This window comes from Coregonus clupeaformis, unplaced genomic scaffold (assembly GCF_020615455.1).
Source record: "Coregonus clupeaformis isolate EN_2021a unplaced genomic scaffold, ASM2061545v1 scaf0271, whole genome shotgun sequence".
NCBI lineage: Eukaryota > Metazoa > Chordata > Actinopteri > Salmoniformes > Salmonidae > Coregonus > Coregonus clupeaformis.
Window position 1 is genome coordinate 432,257 of NW_025533726.1, and position 17,062 is coordinate 449,318.

General features: G+C 42.5%; 1 pseudogene; it reads left to right on the plus strand.

The window, feature by feature from the left end:
* The window catches only part of LOC123484312, a 69,026-nt pseudogene extending 52,736 nt beyond the window's left edge, over positions 1-16,290 (plus strand).
* Positions 16,291-17,062: the final 772 nt, after the last annotated feature.

Consider the following 17,062-nt stretch of genomic DNA (forward strand, 5'->3'; position numbering starts at 1 on the left):
ATCAATAAGGGATCATAACTTTCACCTTGTCAGTCTATGTCATGGAAAGAGCAGGTGCTCGTAATCTTGTTTACTCAGTATGTGACAGGCACTAATTACTGTAATATAGCCTATGTCGTTAGCTTGGCTTTTTATAATGTACAGTGAGGGAAAAAAGTATTTGATCCCCTGCTGATTTCGTACATTTGCCCACTGACAAAGAAATTATCAGTCTATCATTTTAATGGTAGGTTTATTTGAACAGTGGAGAGACAGAATAACAACAAAAAAAATCCAGAAAACACATGTAAAAAATGTGTGTAAATTGATTTGCATTTTAATGGGGGAATAAGTATTTGACCCCCCTCTCAATCAGAAAGATTTATGGATCCCAGGTGTCTTTTATACAGGTAACGAGCTGAGATTAGGAGCACACTTCTCCCGAAAGGGAGTGCTCCTAATCTCAGTTTGTTACCTGTATAAAAGACACCTGTCCACAGAAGCAATCAATCAATCAGATTCCAAACTCTCCACCATGGCCAAGACCAAAGAGTCTCCAAGGATGCTCACGGGACAAGATTGTAGACCTACACAAGGCTGGAATGGGCTACAAGACCATCGCCAAGCAGCTTGGTGAGAAGGTGACAACAGTTGGTGTGATTATTCGCAAATGGAAGAAACACAAAATAACTGTCAATCTCCCTCGGCCGGGCTCATGCAAGATCTCACCTCGTGAGTTGCAATGATCATGAGAACGGTGAGGAATCAGCCCAGAACTACACGGGAGGATCTTGCTCAATGATCTCAAGGCAGCTGGGACCATAGTCACCAAGAAAACAATTGGTAACACACTACGCGTGATGGACTGAAATCTGCAGCGCCCGCAAGGTCCCCTGCTCAAGAAAGCACATACAGGCCCATCTGAAGTTTTCCAATGAACATCTGAATGATTCAGAGGACAACTGGGTGAAAGTGTTGTGGTCGGAGATGAGACCAAAATCGAGGTCTTTGGCGTCAACTCAACTCGTCGTGTTTGGAGGATGAGGAATGTCTGCCTATGACCCCAAGAACACCATCCCCACCGTCAATCATGGAGGTGAAAACATTATAGCTTTGGGGGTGTTTTTCTGCTAAGGGGACAGGACAACTTCACGACATCAGTCCCGATGGACGGGGCCATGTACCGTCAAATCTTGGGTGAGAACCTCCTTCCCTCAGCCAGGGCATTGAAAATGGGTCGTGGATAGGTATTCCAGCATGACAATGACCCAAAACACACGACAAGGCAACGAAAGGAGTGGCTCAAGAAGAAGACATTAAGGTCCTGGAGTGGCCTAGCCAATCTCCAGACGTTAATCCATAGAAAATCTGTGGAGGGAGCTCAAGCGTCAGGCTCGAAAACCTTAATGACTTGGAGAAGATCTGCAAAGAGGAGTGGGACAAAAATCCCTCCAGAGATGTGTGCAAACCTGGTGGCCAACTACAGAAACGTCTGACTCTTGATTGCCAACAAGGGTTTTGCCACCAGTACTTAGTCATGTTTTTGCAGAGGGGTCAAATACTTATTTCCCTCATTAAAATGCAAATCAATTTATAACATTTTGACATGCTTTTTCTGGATTTTTTTTGTTGTTATTCTGTCTCTCACTGTTCAAATAAACCTACCATTAAAATTATAGACTGATCATGTCTTTGTCAGTGGGAAACGTACAAAATCAGCAGGGGATCAAATACTTTTTCCCACTGTATAGCAGACAGGCAGACAGACAGACTGAGGAACAAGAAGAAGCACACTGTGACCCGGGAGAGAAGATGCTGAGACAGATAGAGCAGCACAACAGGGAGGCAAACAAAATGACTAGAGCAGAGGCACAGTTATAGTTATGAGTTAGTTACCTCTTCAGTGGTGTTTTTGAGATAGGTTGTATCTGTTTTAAACATGAGCTGTTAAAAAAGAGGAGGGACATGTCTCGCCAGTCACTAGAACAGAAATGGTTGAGAAATGCTGAACTGTACTGCCAATGTTATGTGTCAGCACTACTGCCTGTGACTATGTAGGGTGTTTGGGGAATGATGTGTGTATGGCTGGTGGAAGCTTCGCCTGCCGGTGGGGGTGAGTTGGCTGGTGTGAACAAAATGCCAGGGCCGAATTCTTGTCCCAGTCCACTCCTGTGTGTTGTGTGTGTGTGTGTGTGTGTGTGTGTGTTCATGCTGGGAGAAGCTCTGGGTTTCATGTAGGAACTCTGGGAAGACTACTCTCTTTAGTCTGAGTTGGTAGAGCATGTTGCTTGCAACCCCAGGACTGTGGGTTCTATTCCGCTGGGGTCACCCATACCAAAAATATACAGTGGGGAGAACAAGTATTTGATACACTAAGCCGATTTGCAGGTTTTCCTACTTACAAAGCATGTAGAGGTCTCTGGTATTTTATCATAGGTACACTTCAACTGTGAGAGACGGAATCTAAAACAAAAATCCAGAAAATCACATTGTAGATTTTTTAAGTAATTAATTTGCATTTTATTGCATGACATAAGTATTTGATACATCAGAAAAGCAGAACTTAATATTTGGTACAGAAACCTTTGTTTGCAATTACAAAGATCATACGTTTCCTGTAGGTCTTGACCAGGTTTGCACACACTGCAGCAGGGATTTTGACCCACTCCTCCATACAGACCTCTCCAGATCCTTCAGGTTTCGGGGCTGTCGCTGGACAATACGGACTTTCAGCTCCCTCCAAAGATGTTCTATTGGGTTCAGGTCTGGAGACTGGCTAGGCCACTCCAGGACCTTGAGATGCTTTTTACGGAGCCACTCCTTAGTTGCCCTGGCTGTGTGTTTCTGGTCGTTGTCATTCTGGAAGACCCAGCCACGACCCATCTTCAATGCTCTTACTGGGGGAAGGAGGTTGTTGGCCACAAGATCTCGCGATACATGGCCCCATCCAGCCTCCCCTCAATATGGTGCAGTCGTCCTGTCCCCCTTTGCAGAAAAGCATCCCCAAAGAATGATGTTTCCACCTCCATGCTTCACGGTTGGGATGGTGTTCTTGGGGTTGTACTCATCCTTCTTCTTCCCCTCTAAACACGCCGAGTGGAGTTTAGACCAAAGCTATATTTTTGTCTCATCAGACCACATGACCTTCTCCCCATTCCTCCTCTGGATCATCCAGATGGTCATTGGCAAACTTCAGACGGGCCTGGACATGCGCTGGCTTGAGCAGGGGGACCTTGCGTGCTGCAGGATTTTTAATCCATGACGGCGTAGTGTGTTACTAATGGTTTTTCTTTGAGACTGTGGTCCCAGCTCTCTTCAGGTCATGACCAAGTCCTGCCGTGTAGTTCTGGGCTGATCCCTCACCTTCCTCATGATCATTGATGCCCCACGAGGTGAGATCTTGCATGGAGCCCCCAGACCGAGGATGATTGACCTCATCTTGAACTTCTTCCATTTTTCTAATAATTGCGCCAACAGTTGTTGCCTTCTCACCAAGCTGCTTGCCTATTGTCCTGTAGCCATCCCAGCCTTGTGCAGGTCTACAATTTTATCCCTGATGTCCTTACACAGCTCTCTGGTCTTGGCCATAGTGGAAAGGTTGGAGTCTGTTTGATTGAGTGTGTGGACAGGTGTATTTTATGTAACGAGTTCAAATAGGTTGCAGTTAATACAGGTAATGAGTGGAGAACAGGAGTGCTTCTTAAAGAAAAAACGAACAGGTCTGTGAGAGCCGAATTCTTACTGGTTGGTAGGTGATCAAATACTTATGTCATGAATAAAATGCAAATTAATTACTTAAAAATCATACAATGTGATTTTCTGGATTTTTTGACCTCTACATGCTTTGTAAGTAGGAAAACCTGCAAAATCGGCAGTGTATCAAATACTTGTCTCCCCACTGTATGTATGCATGACATTACTCTGTGTGTGTGTGAGTGTGTGTGTGTGTGTGTGTGTGTGTGCCTATAGTTGCAGTGTATAGGAGACCAGTAAATCTCTCTGCTCCCCCCAAACAAACTATAGCACATTACTTCTAATGAAGATATCTGTATGATGTGAAGTGTCTCTAGATAATGACATTCACCGGAAAATCCTTGCACAGAAAAAGCATGAAAAACAGGAAAGTGTTGGCCTACACAGTGACCACAACGAGATGTATGGTGATACGATTTGATGTATTACACCCTTGTCTCTGTGATAATATCAGAGCAACATTATGTTAGTTTTCCTGACTGTCTGTCACAGAGAGACAGTCACATAGTCACAGAGAAACCCGGATGGGTCTCTACGAGTTCTACCAGAAGCAGTGGAAATATGATATGGAGCGAATCCAGAGAAGAACCCCTGAGATAAGAGTAGGGGAAAAACAAACATGAGTAATGCAATACGAGTTTCCAAGCCCTAACACACAGAAAAGTATCAAATTCAAAGGGCATCAAAGGTCACACACACCGGTAGAGGGCGGAAACTTATTGTGAATTTCAGAGTGCACTGCCACAGAGTGCGGATGTTTTAACTCAAGAGTCTGTGCAGTTAGTCACTCTGTTTGATGTTCCCAGAGAGAGTTGCTTACAGTCGACGAGGGCCAGATTGTTGGTCACAGTGAAGTGATAGGGAAGGATGTTATGAGATGTATGCTGTCATCGTTGTGACGAGCATGTGTTGTATGTTCAGGTAGAGCAGAGCAGTCACTGTCTCATTCTGTTTGGCATACAGTGCATCGTCACATTTCCTGATTGTTGTGCACTGTAAGGATACCAGGGGAGCTTCAGTTTCACGACAAAACTGAGAACGTTCAAGATGAACGTTCTGCCTGGATACCCACGATCCTCCTCTCCCTCTGCCTCTCCAGTGCCAACATGATAAGCTCCCACAACTGTAAAGGTAAGATCTGGGCCTGTTCAGGGAGGGTTCAACATTACAGAATGTTCATAGAGGTATTGTGTAGAACAGATATGAATGTATGTCAGGTAGAATAGGGAATGCGTTTCAGCTCTAATTATTACATTTCTATCTGACCATGAACTTCAACGTCATTAACGTTCATCTATATTCTCAGTATCAACAGATGTCACATCAGGGCATGATCCATAGCACTAGCAGAACATTCTGATAACTAGAACAAAAGCAAAGGTTGCCCAATCAAAGGGTTGCAGATCATTCAAGATTGTAATTCTCGCAAAGCTGCATGGTTTGGATCTCTCCAACACATTACTCAAACTACTGTAGTTAAACCCCAATTACAGATGTGGATATGCTTTAACATCTAGACTGCAGATATATTATGAATAGAATAAGCAGGTGTATGTAATACATTGAATTGGCGTTTCCTCATTTTGATAGGGACTTTGCAGAAATGAATGGGCAGGGATGAAACTAAGTGACTCACATTTTTATATTCCACACAGTTCTGTGACTGCCTCTCTCACCACTTTATGAAATCTCTCTCTCTCTCTCGGAAGATGTTCAATGTGTGGGTTAAAAATACTGTGAAATGACGAATAATGAAATACAGTAATCCAGATTTGTATTCAACACTCGGGGCTAGGTAAAAGATGGTGTATTGCAGGATTCAGCCCTCAGCAGCTATTTCTGTGTGTGTTTGTGTTTTTACATTTTCTACACAAGTCACCAGAATGTCCTGACAAGGTAGGAAAACAAGATAATGTCCTGAATATGTTAAAAATGCTTATTTTAGGCTTAAGGGTTAGGTTTAGGGTAAATATGGGAATACATTTTTACTCCCCAAAAGTCCAGAAATGTCGCATAAAACAAAAACTGTGTGCACACGTGTGCGCAATATCAAAGTGAAAAGCAATCTGAATTGATTGAATCCCCTTGAGATTGCTGCCTGTCGCCTTCATTGTTGGCTAGAGATGTCAGGATTTCAGTTGTGATATGAACTTCCTAGTTGTGATTTACATTTGGTTGTGTTGTCAACTATTGTGAATTCAACATGAAATCCCCCCAAAAAAAGTTAGGCGAAAAAAAAGACAATGCTCTTACGTTGATTCAACGTCATCACATAGATTGTTTTTGGGTTGAAATAACATGGAAACAACATTGATTCAACCAATTTCTGCCCAGTGGGATGTGTTCTTTAAGCAAGCTCTGTAAGGGCCAGATGGTGCTCTGAATGGCTCTAATGGCAAGAGAGCAGAAACAGACTGGCACCCAGGCTAGGTTTACAACCCATTGCACTCATCAAATCTTGCTGTGTCCGATCAGTGATTTTTTCCAAGGAAAGAAGGAGGGAAGTTTTTCAAACAGGGCCCCTTGTTACTTCCCTCTGATATAACGCATACAATTGACTGCCTCCTGCTTGACTTTTTGACCTTCCCTCACCAGACACGCTCAGAACGTTCCATGTGGTCCGTGTGTCTGTCAACGGCACTGCATCGGTCAGCTGCCCCAACCTGACAGGCAAGAACCAGGAGGAGATGAGATTCCACCTTTACTTGGGCTTGGTCGAGGTTGGCAACCACACTCACGACAGTGCTCACAACCACAACTCCACAGGGACCGTGACTCCTGTTGGGGAGGGTCTGGGGCTGAAGGTGAACGAACAGGACCACACGGTCAGCTTTGTCCTCTCTGGAATGACCACGGAGCGCGGCTGGGGTCTATACCTGCGAGGGGACCCATGTACCCACCTCCCAGTGAGAAAGTACAAGACGAGCCTCAGACTGTGGTCCTGGTTGAAGGTATGTTTACTTCAAAAGGAACTGATCTACTCGCAAGCACACACAAATTACACATGCATGCGCACAGGCATGAATGCAACACACACACACAGTAGTTCAAAATGCTATATCTTGATTTAGAATATACACTGAGTGTAACAAAACATTAGGGGAATACCTGCTCTTTCCATGACAAAGACTGACCAGGTGAATCCAGGTTAAAGCTATGATCCCATATTGATGTCAAAGCATGTTAAATCCACTTCAGGTTAAAGTGAAAGGATATTTGAGCCTTGAGATAATTAAAACATGGAATGTGTGCCATTCAGAGGGTAAATGGGCAAGGCAAAAGCTTTAAGTGCCTTTGGACGGGGTATGGTAGTAGGTCCCAGGTGCACCGGTTTGAGTGTTTGAAGAACTTCAACACTGCTGGGTTTTTCACGCTCAACAGTATCCTGTGTATCAAGAATGGTCCACCACCCAAAGGACATCCAGTCAATTGACACAACTGTGGGAAGCATTGGAGTCAACATGGACCAGCATCCTTGTAGAAAACGCTTTCGACACCTTGTAGAGTCCATGCCCCGACAAATTGAGACTGTTCTGAGGGCAAAAAGGGTGTGCAACTCAATATTAGGAAGCTGTTCCTAATGTTTTGTACACTCAGTATATGTATGTGTATATGTATATGTGTGTTATATATATATATATATATATATATATATATATATATGTATATATATATATATATATATGTATATATATATATATATATATGTATATATATATATATATATATATATATATATATATATATATATATATATATGTTATATATATATATATATATATATATATAATATATATATGTGTGTGTGTATGTGTGTGTATATATATGTGTATGTATATATACCTTAATGACTTGAGAAGATCTGCAAGAGGAGTGGGAAAATCCCTCATGTGTGCAACTACAAGAAACGTCTGACCTCTGTGATTAACAAGGGTTTTGCCACCAAGTACTAAGTCATATTTGCAGAGGGGTCAAATACTTATTTCCCTCATTAAAATGCAAATCAATTTATAACGTTTTTTGACAGTGCGTTTTTCTGGATTTTTTTGTTGTTATTCTGTCTCTCACTGTTCAAATAAACCTACCTGTTTTATTCTATAAACTACTGACAACATTTCTCCCCAAATTCCAAATACAAATATTGTCATTTAGAGCATTTATTTGCAGAAAATGACAACTGGTCAAAATAACAAAAAAAGATGCAGTGTTGTCAGACCTCTCGAATAATGCAAAGAAAATAAGTTCATGTTCATTTTTAAACAACACAATACTAATGTTTTAACTTGGGAAGAGTTCAGAAATCAATATTTGGTGGAATAACCCAGATTTTCAATCACAGCTTTCATGCGTCTTGGCATGCTCTCCACCAATCTTTCACATTGATGTTGGGTAACTTTATGCCACTCCTGGCCAAATTCCATCCATCTTCCTCTTGATCATTCCAGAAGTTTTCAATGGGGTTCAGGTCTGGAGATTGGGCTGGCCATGACAGGGTCTTGATCTGGTGGTCCTCCATCCACACCTTGATTGACCTGGCTGTGTGGCATGGCACACATTGTCCTGCTGGAAAAACCAATCCTCAGAGTTGGGGAACAATGTCAGAGCAAAAGGAAACACGTTTTTCTTCCAGGACAACCCTTGTACATGGCTTGATTCATGCGTCCTTCACAAAGACAAAATCTGCCCGATTCCAGCCTTGCTGGAAGCACCCCTAGATCATCACCGATCCTCCACCAAATTTCACAATGAAGTGCGAGACACTGTGGCTTATAGGCCTCTCCAGGTCTCTGTCTAACCATTAGACAACCAGGTGTTGGGCAAGCTGAAAACTGGACTCATCAGAAGATGACCTTACTCCAGTCCTCCACGGTCCAATCCTTATGGTCTTTTGCAAACCTCAGCCTGGCTCTTCTTTTGCTTCTCATTGATGAAGGGCTTTTTCTAGCTTTTTTGCCGACTTCAGCCATGCCCCTAGGGAGCCTGTTTCTAACCGTCCTCGCCGTGCACTTCACCCCAGCTGCCGTTTGCCATTCTTTTTGTAGGTCACTTGATGTCATCTAACGGTTGTTGAGTGACATTCGAATGAGTTGGCGGTCATCCCCGGTCAGTAGAGAGTTGTTTTTGCCCTCTGCCGGTCTGTAGCTTTGTTGTCCCCAATGTCTGCTGCTTGAACTTGTTCTTATGAACCGCCATCATTGACATTTTAAGGATGGAAGCAACCTGACGCTCACTGTATCCCTCTCGCGTAAAGCCAGAATTGAACCCTTCTTTTCCTCACTCAAAACATTCCTTTTCAACTCTTTTGGCATGGTCAATAGTAATTTTTTGATTAATATTACATTTGAGGTACTATTAGCACTGTTTTTTGCCATCCAGCTGGTCCTATTGCAAGATGATAGTGATGACCACAGCAGTGGTTTTTATACTTTTCCTTGTTAAATAAGGATTTGGTTCAGGTGATCACCTAATCAGTACCTAATTCAGTAGAATGAGGTGTGCCTGTGTTGGAATTCAACAGACACTGGAATGGAATGGCTGTTATACATGTAGAGATGATGATTTAAGAAAAAATTTGCAGTGGTCTCTTAATTTTTTTCCAGAGCGTATATATATACTGTGTATGTATATGTATATATATATATATATATATATATATATATATATATATACATACATACATACATACACATACACACACACAGTGGCTTGCAAAAGTATTCACCCCCCTTGGCATGTTTCCTATTTTGTTGCCTTACAACCTGGAATTAAAATTGATTTTTGGGGTTTGTATCTTTTGATTTAACAACATGCCTACCACTTTGAAGATGCAAAATATTTTTTTATTGTGAAACAAACAAGAAATAAGACAAAAACACAGAAAACTTGAACGTACATAACTATTCACCCCCCCAAAGTCAATACTTAGTAGAGCCACATTTTGCAGCAATTACAGCTGCAAGTCTCTTGGGGTATGTCTCTATAAGCTTGGCACATCTAGCCACTGGATTTTTGCCCATTCTTCAAGGCAAAACTGCTCCAGCTCCTTCAAGTTGGATGGGTTCCGCCGGTGTACAGTAATCTTTAAGTCATACCACAGATTCTCAATTGGATTGAGGTCTGGGCTTTGACTATGCCATTCCAACTTGGGGATGGTGTTCTTGGGGTGATGAGAGGTGTTGGGTTTGCGCCAGACATAGCGTTTTTCTTGATGGCCAAAAAGCTCAATGTTAGTCTCATCTGACCAGTGTACCTTCTTCCATATGTTTGGGGAGTCTCACACATGCCTTTTGGCGAACACCAAACGTGTTTGCTTTTTTCTGGCCACTCTTCTGTAAAGCCCAGCTCTGTGGCGTTTAAGTGGTCCTATGGACAGATACTCCAATCACGCTGTGAGCTTTGCAGCTCCTTCAGGGTTATCTTTGGTCTCTTTGTTGCCTCTGATTAATGCCCTGCTTGCCTGGTCTGTGAGTTTTGCTGGGCGGCCTCTCTTGGCAGGTTTGTTGTAGTGCCATATTCTTTCCATTTTTTATAATGGATTTAATGGTACTCCGTGGGATGTTCAAAGTTTGGATATTTTTTATAACCCAACCCTGGTCTGTACTTCTCCACAACTTTGTCCCTGACCTGTTTGGAGAGCTCCTTGGTCTTCATGGTGCCGCTTGCTTGGTGGTGCCCCTTGCGTAGTGGTGTTGCAGACTCTGGGGCCTTTCAGAACAGGTGTGTATATACAGTGGGGGAAAAAAGTATTTAGTCAGCCACCAATTGTGCAAGTTCTCCCACTTAAAAAGATGAGAGAGGCCTGTAATTTTCATCATAGGTACACGTCAACTATGACAAACAAAATGAGAAAAAGAAATCCAGAAAATCACATTGTAGGATTTTTTATGAATTTATTTGCAAATTATGGTGGAAAATAAGTATTTGGTCAATAACAAAAGTTTCTGAATACTTTGTTATATACCCTTTGCTTGGCAATGACACAGGTCAAACGTTTTCTATAAGTCTTCACAAGGTTTTCACACACTGTTGCTGGTATTTTGGCCCATTCCTTCATGCAGATCTCCTCTAGAGCAGTGATATTTTGGGGCTGTCGCTGGACAACACGGACTTTCAACTCCCCTCCAAAGATTTTCTATGGGGTTGAGATCTGGAGACTGGCTAGGCCACTCCAGGACCTTGAAATGCTTCTTACGAAGCCACTCCTACGTTGCCCGGGCGGTGTGTTTGGGATCATTGTCATGCTGAAAGACCCAGCCACGTTTCATCTTCAATGCCCTTGCTGATGGAAGGAGGTTTTCACTCAAAATCTCACGATACATGGCCCCATTCATTCTTTCCTTTACACGGATCAGTCGTCCTGGTCCCTTTGCAGAAAAACAGCCCCCAAAGCATGATGTTTCCACCCCCCATGCTTCACAGTAGGTATGGTGTTCTTTGGATGCAACTCAGCATTCTTTGTCCTCCAAACACGACGAGTTGAGTTTTTACCTAAAAGTTCTATTTTGGTTTCATCTGACCATATGACATTCTCCCAATCCTCTTCTGGATCATCCAAATGCACTCTAGCAAACTTCAGACGGGCCTGGACATGTACTGGCTTAAGCAGGGGGACACGTCTGGCACTGCAGGATTTGAGTCCCTGGCGGCGTAGTGTGTTACTGATGGTAGGCTTTGTTACTTTGGTCCCAGCTCTCTGCAGGTCATTCACTAGGTCCCCCCGGGGTGTGGTTCTGGGATTTTTGCTCACCGTTCTTGTGATCATTTTGACCCCACGGGGTGAGATCTTGCGTGGAGCCCCAGATCGAGGGAGATTATCAGTGGTCTTGTATGTCTTCCATTTCCTAATAATTGCTCCCACAGTTGATTTCTTCAAACCAAGCTGCTTACCTATTGCAGATTCAGTCTTCCCAGCCTGGTGCAGGTCTACAATTTTGTTTCTGGTGTCCTTTGACAGCTCTTTGGTCTTGGCCATAGTGGAGTTTGGAGTGTGACTGTTTGAGGTTGTGGACAGGTGTCTTTTATACTGATAACAAGTTCAAACAGGTGCCATTAATACAGGTAACGAGTGGAGGACAGACGAGCCTCTTAAAGAAGAAGTTACAGGTCTGTGAGAGCTAGAAATCTTGCTTGTTTGTAGGTGACCAAATGCTTATTTTCCACCATAATTTGCAAATAAATTCATTAAAAATCCTACAATGTGATTTTCTGGATTTTTTCTCAATTTGTCTGTCATAGTTGACGTGTACCTATGATGAAAATTACAGGCCTCTCTCATCTTTTTAAGTGGGAGAACTTGCACAATTGGTGGCTGACTAAATACTTTTTTTCCCCCACTGTACATCTGCTGCAGAGGATAAGTTCATTAGAGTTACCAGCCTCAGAAATTGCAGCCCAAATAAATGCTTCACAGAGTTCAAGTAACAGACACATCTCAACATCAACTGTTCAGAGGAGACTGTGTGAATCAGGCCTTCATGGTCGATTTGCTGCAAAGAAACCACTACTAAAGGACACCAATAAAAAGAAGAAACACGAGCAATGGACATTAGACCGGTGGAAATTTGTCCTTTGGTCTGGAGTCCAAATTGGAGATTTTTGGTTCCAACCGCTGTGTCTTTGTGAGACGCGGTGTGGGTGAACGGATGATCTCCGCATGTGTATTTCCCACCGTAAAGCATGGAGGAGGAGGTGTTATGGTGTGGGGGTGCTTTGCTGGTGACACTCTCAGTGATTTATTTACAATTCAAAGCACACTTAACCAGCATGGCAACCACAGCATTCTGCAGCAATACGTCTTCCCATCTGGTTTGGGCTTAGTGGGACAATCATTTGTTTTTCAACAGGGCAATGACCCAACACACCTCCAGAATGTGTAAGGGCTATTTTACCAAGAAGAGTGGTGGAGTGCTGCATCAGATGACCTGGCCTCCACAATCCCCTGACCTCAACCAAATTGAGATGGTTTGGGATGAGTTGGACGGCAGAGTAAAGGAAAAGCAGCCAACAAGTGCTCAGCATATATGGGAACTCCTTCAAGACTGTTGGAAAAGCATTCCAGGTGAAGCTGGTTGAGAGAATGCCAAGAGTGTGCAAAGCTGTCATCAAGGCAAAGGGTGGCTATTTGAAGAATCTCAAATATAAAATGTATTTTGATTTGTTTAACACTTTGTTGGTTACTATATGATTCCATATGTGTTATTTCATAGTTTTGATGTCTTCACTATTATTCTACAATGTAGAAAATAGTAAAAATAAAGAAAAACCCTTGAATGAGTAGGTGTTCTAAAACATTTGACCGGTAGTGTTATATACAGTATATTCTAATTATCTACTTACGCTTAAAGGCCAAACTGGCCAGTTTCCCGGACCTAGATAAGCCTACTTCTGGACTTAAAATGCACTTTCAATGGAAAAACTAAATTACCCCAGGAGTAGGCTTAATCTGGATCCGAAAAAAAACCTCACATCTTTATCTCTCTCTTTGATTGGTTGGACAGCTCACCAGTGCCAGGCACTGAATACTGTGGGATGTTTAGGCTCTGGAGTGGATGGTGTCCCTGTTTGGGCATGGGTGCTGGGGTTCTGGATCACCATCATCTATGGCCTGGCTGTCACTGTCATCGCCTTTGCCATCCGGGTGAGTGACATCTCACTTCCTTTACTCAGAGAGAGGGTAACTTGTCTTACATCCATGAGGTGCTTCCTCCTGTGATAAAAAAATATAAGTAAGTAATCTCTCAAGCCTTAGCATTAATTCAATGCACAATTAACTATTTAGTCCATTGAGAGGTAAATACCTGTCTATTTATGAAAAAAATTACACTGATTTACTCCTTAGTCATAGCTGCCTACTCCTGATGGCTCGTTTTTCAAATTATACTGTGATGAGCAAAATCTGGGATGCTAAACCAGATAAAATAAAGTGTGCCTATCTATATGATGAATATTAACTGGGTGGGCTGAGATGATAAATATAAAAGCACTAAACCGCTCTATAAAAGCTTCACTTATACAAAAGTTTTACTTGAACCCAAAATGGTTCTCAAGTAGATTACAAAAAAAGCATCCCTTGTTAAAACATTGCCTTAATTAATTAACTGAATGAATAGAAAATTAAAGCTTGTTCAAAGTATCTATTTTTCAATAAATTAAGCAATGCAGAGCTGGTTACAATTTGATTTCCTCCCCCTGTCAATGTATATATATACAGTGAGGGAAAAAACTATTTGATCCCCTGTTGATTTTGTACGTTTGCCCACTGACAAAGAAATGATCAGTCTATAATTTTAATGGTAGGTTTATTTGAACAGTGAGAGACAGAATAACAACAAAAAAATCCTGAAAACGCATGTCAAAAATGTTATAAATTGGTTTACATTTTAATGAGGAAATAAGTATTTAACCCTCTCAATCAGAAAGATTTCTGGCTTCCAGGTGTCTTTTTATACGGGAACGAGCTGAGATTAGGAGCACACTCTTAAAGGCAGTGCTCCTAATCTCAGCTTTGTTACCTGTATAAAAGACACCTGTCCACAGAAGCAATCAATCAATCTGATTCCAAACTCTCCACCATGGCCAAGACCAAAGAGCTATCCAAGGATATCAGGGACAAGGATTGTAGACCTACACAAGGCTGGAATGGGCTACAAGACCATCGCCAAGCAGCTTGGTGAGAAGGTGACAACAGTTGGTGCGATTATTCATAAATGGAAGAAACACAAAATAACTGTCAATCTCCCTCGGCCTGGAGGCTCCATGCAAGATCTCACCTCGTGGAGTTGCAATGATCATGAGAACGGTGAGGAATCAGCCCAGAACTACACAGGAGGATCTTGTCAATGATCTCAAGGCAGCTGGGACCATAGTCACCAAGAAAACAATTGGTAACACACTATGCCGTGAAGGACTGAAATCCTGCAGCGCCCGCAAGGTCCCCCCTGCTCAAGAAAGCACATATACATGCCCGTCTGAAGTTTGCCAATGAACATCTGAATGATTCAGAGAGAACTGGGTGAAAGTGTTGTGGTCAGATGAGACCAAAATGGAGCTCTTTGGCATCAACTCAACTGCCGTGTTTGGAGGAGGAGGAATGCTGCCTATGACCCTAAGAACACCATCCCCACCATCAAACATGGAGGTGGAAACATTATGCTTTGAGGGTGTTTTTCTGCTAAGGGGACAGGACAACTTCACGCATCAAAGGGACGATGGACCGGGGGCCATGTACCGTCAAATCTTGGGTGAGAACCTCCTTCCCTCAGCCAGGAGCATTGAAAATGTGTCATGGATGGTATTCCAGCATGACAATGTCCCAAAACACACGGCCAAGGCAACAAAAGAGTGGCTCAGAAGAAGCACATTAAGGTCCTGGAGTGGCCTAGCCAGTCTCCAGACCTTAATCCTATAGAAAATCTGTGGGAGGGAGCTGAAGGTTCGAGTTGCCAAACATCAGCCTCAAAACCTTAATGACTTGGAGAAGATCTGCAAAGATGAGTGGGACAAAATCCCCTCCTGAGATGTGTGCAAACCTGGTGGCCAACTACAAGAAACGTCTGACCTCTGTGATTGCCAACAAAGGGTTTTGCCACCAAGTACTAAGTCATGTTTTGCAGAGGGGTCAAATACTTATTTCCCTCATTAAAATGCAAATCAATTTATAACATTTTTGACATGCGTTTTTCTGGGTTTTTTGTTTGTTATTCTGTCTCTCACTGTTCAAATAAACCTACCATTAAAATTATAGACTGATCATTTCTTTGTCAGTGGGCAAGCGTACAAAATCAGCAGGGGATCAAATACTTTTTTCCCTCACTGTATATATAAAACAACGAGTTGATATATAAAAGCGATGCAAGATTCAACATTTCGTGCTTTTCAGCTCAAATTATTGTGCAGAATTCTTGCCACCAACAAAATTTTGAATATTTGGGGCATACAACCATCGCAGCTCTGCAGATTTTGTTGCGAGGATACAGAATCAAACCATTTGTTCTGGTGTTGCCCTGAGGTAGCCTGTTTCTGGTCTCAGGTTCAGGAATGGCTGAAAAGCATAACATGAATCTAAAATTGACCTAGTAATAGCATTGTTGGGAGATTTGGAGAGACCTGGTCAGCCAATTACTAATATACTTACTCTTAGTAAAAGTATTTATCTCAACTGCAATCTATGGATTCTATTCGATTAGATAGATTCAATATTGAATCTTAAACATCACAGCATAGTTGAAAGATATCTTGCGCGTAGAAATACGAAGAGGGTGGGATGGGCTGAGGAATACTGAGGGTTGGGATGTGGAACTGGAGACAAGTGGGAGTGAAGTTGCTGCATACATATACACAGCTCACCCTACTCACTCTCCACCTCTTTCTGTGCGTTTGATTCTCAGCTCAGACTGGGGAGAGTGGAGTGTTCCCAGAGCGACTACATGAACATCAAACCCAGTGCTCCACTCCAGGTGGCCTAGGAAGAAGCAGGGGGTCCAGCATCCAATCCGAATGGGACGATACCGATCACAGTCATCCTCAGATCACAATCCTTCTCAGACAAAAGCTAAATGAGAGTTGAGCCTGAATTGGCCTTTGAGAGCTGACTGGAGAAATACATTAAGTTCTTTATGTAAGCCAGTTCTTCAAGTCACATGGTATACATGTAATTGTACAACTGATTGTGTGTAAATAAAGATTGAGTTATCTTATAATTATAGTCTGATGTGATATGATCTTCCGGGAATCTATTGAGAATGGACTCTTGAAGTTGTGGGCCGCATACTATTCCACCCCCCCCCACCCCAAAAAAGAATAGGAAATTAATGTTAATCTCTCATTTCCCCATGCATACCGTAGGCAACACGCACACGCGCACACACACACACACACACACACACACACACACACACACACACACACACACACACACACACGGGTTAAGGATAGACACAGAGACACCCTCAGTGATATGTAGCGTACGTGAGGCGTAGCTGGCGGAAGACCCTAGTGAATGGGTTTCACATGAAACAGTGGTTTCCAAATAAGAGGGACTAAACCACATTCTCTCACATACTCTCTGAGAGCCACTGTGATTGTCATGTATTGGTCAAAATAAGGACTGTCTTACATTGAAACTGACACGCTGAATTACAAATCCCTGCTTGTGCTTTAGGACATGACCTTGATGTAAGGTACATCTCTATTTTCACTAAGAAACACACTGTGTTAACTTGTGTAACTTGGCTTATAAGGAAATTATATAAAAAAAAAACTGCTGCAATGACTTAAAACAAAAACACCTACCATCATTTCCTGTCTAAGGTTCCCTTGGAGGTAGTTTTTG